Source organism: Rhinopithecus roxellana, chromosome 14 (genome assembly GCF_007565055.1).
Source record: "Rhinopithecus roxellana isolate Shanxi Qingling chromosome 14, ASM756505v1, whole genome shotgun sequence".
Classification (NCBI taxonomy): Eukaryota; Metazoa; Chordata; class Mammalia; order Primates; family Cercopithecidae; genus Rhinopithecus; species Rhinopithecus roxellana.
The window spans coordinates 50362568-50368567 of record NC_044562.1 but is presented as its reverse complement, the minus strand read 5'-3'; positions in this window follow the sequence as shown (position 1 = coordinate 50368567).

The window sequence follows — 6000 nt, the reverse complement described above, 5'->3', positions numbered from 1 at the left end:
ACAACACACGCTGAGGCCTGTTGGAGTGTGAGGTGGTGGGAAGGAGAGCAAGAGAAAAAATATCTTATGGATGCTGGGCTTAATACATAGGTCACGGGTTGATAGGTGCAGCAAATCACCATAGCACACGTTTACCTATGTAACAAACCTGCACATCCGGCACATGTACCCCAGAACTTAAAATTAAAATTAAAATAAAAAAGACTCAGACATTTAACCAAAAAAGATACGTGGAAAGATGTTCAGCATCAATAATCTTTAAAGAAATATAAGTTAAAACTATAATTTGTTATAACTTTGTATCTATTAGCATGGTTAAGTTTAAAAAGTCTTATCAAAGCAAGTGTTGATTACAATGAGATGCTACTAGAACTATTATGCACTGGTGATAGGAATATAAAATTATATAATCATTTAAAAAATTTTTGCATCCTCTTAAAATGTTATACATATTCCTACTGTATAGCCTAGCAAAACAATCCTAGACATTTACCTAAGAGATAGAAAGTACATGTCCACATAAAGACCTGTACCCAAAGGTTACAGTAGCTTTATTTGTAATGGCCCAAAACCTGGAATTTTAAAAAAGTGTCCACCAGGAAGTAATAGATGAACAATTTGTGGTAAACCCATAAAAGAACTATTACGGAATCATTAAAAAAACAATTAACACATGCGAAACATGGATGGACCTTGAGGTAATTGTGAGTAAAATAAACTAGAAAAAGAGTTCGATTGAAATCATACTGTGTAGACACTTATAAAATTGTAAAACTCACATAAATTTGTAAAAAATGCATACTAATTGATAGCATAAAAAGTAAACCAGTCTTTGTTTGGAGGGAGACAGATTGAAGAGATACGGATTAGGAAGGGACATAAGAAAACTTCTGGGTGTAATGCAAATATGCATCATCAATATTTCAGTGATAGTTTCATGTGTATAACTATTTGTCAAATATCAAGTTGGATATTTTAAATGTATGCAGTTATTACATGTAAATTATATCTTACTAAAACTGTTCAATTGATGTTAGCCTATTGTTTGGAGTTACAAAGTATTTATGTGTCAATGGGCAGAAATTGACATCGTTATTCTATTCATCTTTCTACTCATAAACAAGAGATATCTCTTGATTTATTTAGGTTTCCTTAATATCTTCCAGTAAACTATATATATATATATAATATATTATGTATATATGCATGTGTGTGTGTGTGTGTGTGTGTGTGGTGTGTTTTCATATGGGATATATGGGAAACTATCTGATAGATTTATTTTAGATATTATTATTTACAGTGAACACTAAACTGTTATACCAAAAAGTCAAACACTACAATGAATGACATAAAGTACAATGACATTTACTTATAGTATATATTTGAGTCATTCATCAGGGAAAGATATTGAAAAGCAGCAAATTAAAGGATTTTAGCAAACAAGTTTGTGTTTGATTAATTAATTAATTAATTAATTAAAGCAATTCTCTCAAATAATAGTCTTCTGGGCTACAAGTATTTTTATGGATCATTATCTTGCTTTGTTTATGGGCTTTTCAGCTTGACCTATCCCAGTTGGCCTTATTTTATTGTTGACTACTGTGCTAGAAAATGTTAACTCAGCAGGCCTCGGTTGTGCACACTCTGTACCTTCCCAAGAAAGGTTTTGTGAGGACTGTCCAGCTCTTAGGAAGTAAGCTCTGTGTCTTTGGAATGTCATGCCTGATAGGAGTATTTTTATATGCCTGAGATTTGCAGCAACACTGTTCCAATTTTATCGGATCATTTATGCTAACAATGTTATTTATAATGAGCACCTGCTTTTGTATGCCTGTGGCCTTGGGCCATATGGTGCCAGTTTGATCAGATAGTTTACATCTACAATGTAATATATAACAAGCTCCTGTTTTTGCTCTGAGTAAATGAAGTCAATCACAAGTGCTGCAATGACTATGTGACCCTCAGTAAAAACTGTAGACACCAAGGCTCAAGTAATCTACCCCAGCTGACAACACTTTGCTTGGACTGCCACTCATCACTCATCATTACTGAGAAAATTAAGTTTATTTATGCAACTCCACTGGGAGAGGACACTTGTAAACTTGATCTGGTTTCCCCTGGACTTTACTCTGCAGTTTTCCCTTTGCTCATTTTAATCTGTATCATTTTGCTACGATAAACTATAACCATGAGTATAACAGTCATGTGAGTGCATATGAGTCATGTGAGTTCTTCTAGCCAATTCTTGAGCCTGGGAGTGGTCTGGGGGACCCCTGACACAGCTACCTTGAAGCCATTTCTAATGGCGTATTGGGAAGATGAGGTCTTAGCCCCAAACCTTTTATTGTTGGCTCTGAAGTCTTAATTGACCTTTGAGAAACAATTTGAGCAACACTCATGATTTTTGCAGCTCACAAGGCACTTTAAAGGTTGTTTTTGTTAATGCCTCCAATCTGGCTCTCTATATTCTCACTGCCTTTTAATTTTTCAGTCTCCTCCCCTTTGACTCTAGCCTTGTTCATGTGTCTTGCTTTGGCCAATGAGGAGTTAGTAAACATAGTACAAAGAAAGACTTTTTTAAAAGTTCTTGTACTTTTCTGTTTTCTCCTTGGAACTCAGAGGGAGAGTCCACGCAGAGCCAAGCTGAGTCGCCCAGCAGAGGTCACTTCAGCCTAGGAAGCCTCCTCCTGACACACTAGCTGTTTATGAATATTTGAAAGACTCCCCACCTGCCCACCAGCTGACTTACAGATGTTTGATTAATAAACACTTCTTGAGGGTTTGCAGATGGCTTGTTAGGCAGCAGCATTATTGTGGTCGTAGTTAACAGTAATTGGCCCTAAAAGTGAATTTTTACTATTTCCATTTTTGTCAACTCACACTAATAACCTGACCTTTTCCACCCTCTTCCCTCAGAACTATATACGCTCAAAGCACATGGTCTGATTTCCAAGTAATCATGGTGTAAACAGAGCAGGAGATTCTCCAGGGATTATAGGAATTTAATCAACTTTAGCAATCAGCCTGTTTCACAGCCTCCTGTCCTGCAGCCTGTTTTTTCCATACTCTGTGTGAAATGCAGTTACCTAGTTGGTTGGAACTAGCTTCTGACAGACCTCAGCAAAATAGATAGACCCCAATGAATTCTCCTCATAAGCATACAAAAGTCTCCCCTCCTGCGTGACAGTTATGGCTTCATTACTATAACATGCAACTTGTGTGCTGGCATAATGACTCACTGAGTCTGCACCACTAGGATGCCTCCCCTGCATGCAATGATGCACCCTCTCCCCTCTCCATTGCCCATAAAACCCTCCTGTCCATTTCCCTCCAGGAGATACCACTTTAGATAATACTCCCAGTGTCCTCCTTACCTGTGCCAAGTAATAAAACTCCTGTTGATCAAAACCTGCATTCTCATGGAGAGTTGTTTATTACTCACCAGAAGAATTAACCCTGATTTTTTTTGGGGGGGGGGTAACAAAAGGCTATAGTTTTATCAAATGTTTTTCTATGACATATTCTAGCCTTAAACATACATTAAAACCAATTGTGTCTCAACAACTCCTGCTTGTATCCTGCTCTGCATTACTATAATTTCTCAATTCAATAATTTATAATAATTCCACATTTCTTTTTGTTCTTTTCTCTTGTCTTCATAAAGTTATCTTCACCACATAATTTTAGGATGATTCCTTAAAAATATAATTGTAGTCCTTTGGACACTATTTTCAGAAAAAAAATCCAAAGCTCTTACATGCTTGGCCTATTAGTCCTGTATGATCTGACCCCCAGCTATCTCTGTGACCTTCTCATCTTTTACTTTTACCCCTTCCCACTCAGGTTCCACCAAGTTTATGTTCTTGCTGGTCTTCACACTTACCAAGCCAGGAACATCCCTGCATTTACTGTTTCCTATGCCTGTCTGACTCATGCCCCTAGACATCTACAGGGATCACTCTCACATTTGTTAAACTATTCTTACGCAGGGCTGAAATTCAGTAAAGCCTGTTAGCAGCAGTCTTCATAATTAATTAGGCATCTATCTATATAGTAAATTGAGTATGCCTCAGAAGTTGCTAAATATTTGAATATTGTTAGTGTTAACTTGCCGCCTTACCTGGGCGACTTCTTCTGTCCATCTTGTTGAAAATAGCATCTGCTTTTATTGTGAAAATATTATTGTTTATATCCCTTTTGCCTGTCGTTTTTCTTCACAGCATGACAACAGCTGTATCTCTCAGAATAGAATGTAACCGTATGAGAGCAGTTATCTTCATCTATATTTTAGTTTTGCCTTAAACATAATAGGTCCCCAGCAAATACTTGTTGATCAAATAAAGGAATATCTACTCCCATCCTAAACAAATTGTCTTCAAAATAAGTTAGCTACTTTAGAATAATAAAGCCATACAATAGGTGTTTTATGGTGTTCTTTGTTAGTCCAAGTCCAATGGAACCAGTGGTGGACATGAACCCTAGTAGTCTCATTCATTTTACAACATTTCCCTAGCTCTGTGAGTAGCACACATGCCTTTTTATTTTTCCCAGTATCCATCTCGTGACTGTTATATCAAATGTGTGCATACCACACCCACAAACATATACAGTCTTACCCTCAAAGCAATAATTCTCCTCAATAGCACATTATAAACCTATAAGGAAGAAGAAAACTGTAGTATTAACTTCATCTAATTGTGAAACTAATTTCTCACAATGAAATTTGAACTTTATTTACATATGTGGAGTTTTAGTTTCCCTTATCCATCCTTAAATGATTATTAAAGAGACTTTGTTGAGTTCTTTTGCTATACCTCCCATAGCCTTTTGTGATTGGATTCACTCTGCTTTCACACATATATCCCTTGACCCCAATCTTTGAAAGACATTTCAAGTTCAGTTGCTTTCCTTGGTGTCTCTGTACCCACAGGATAAACTTCTTTGACTAAGTCTTTGGAATGGGGGCTGCCCCCATCCCAAGCATTTCTCTGAGTTTTGCAGATCCAGTCAGCCATGTACTTTTATATGTTTTTCAAAAGGAAAGTGTTGGACTTTAGATCCTGTGTCCTTCAAATTCCAGGTGGCACATATCAAGTGATTCTCTACTTCTCTTGCTTTGCTTCTCTGGGGATCACAAATCTCGAGCCACCCATTTAGTATTTAGGCCTAGTGTGGAAATAACATTTAACTATTGTTCTAAGTTCACCACCTAAGAGGACAGGGAACTTATAATTTTATGTCTCATTAAAATAAAATTAAGGACATTTTAAATTCGTAAACCCCTGAGTAATGACTTAGAAACAAATTGTCATTTCGTTATAGCATAGACCTTTAGAATTGATTACAACATGCTCAGAGTAATTGAGTGAACACAAGTTTGTGAAAGATTAATTTCTTTACATTAGTCTTTTACACTTGTCAATGCTTTTAGTTTTTTTCTCTCTTTATTTTATCTCATTTATTTTTTAACTAAAGACTGTTGTACCTTGTTGATGGATGTGATTACAATATGTTAAAAAGATGGGGATTTCTATGTTTCGGGGAACATTATAAGCTTGCATAAATATTCCTTCTAGAGGTAGAGTTTGTTTATGGGAATTTATCACATTGACAGACATTAATTAAAAAATCTATCTTTCAGCAGCCTTAATTATTATGCACACTGCTGATAAAAAATATATTATGAATATATTATGAATTAAAAACATTTTATTATGTCTCAAATGTAGATAGTAGAAAATCAAAGACACAGATGAGATAAACCACACATGAAAGAATATTATAGAATAACATACAAATAAGAAAGTCAGACCATAATGAAAACAAAGTATTTTCTGGGTTAGGGAGAGAGCTAAAAGCAGGAAATTTTACTCAGAAAAACATCCATCCTATAAATATGAGATTTTGTATGAGTCACGTATAAGAAAATAGAAGAAAAGTCAAAAACATTCTTTACTATTTTCTCTATAAGGAAGAGAAAACTACTTTGAATTTACCATG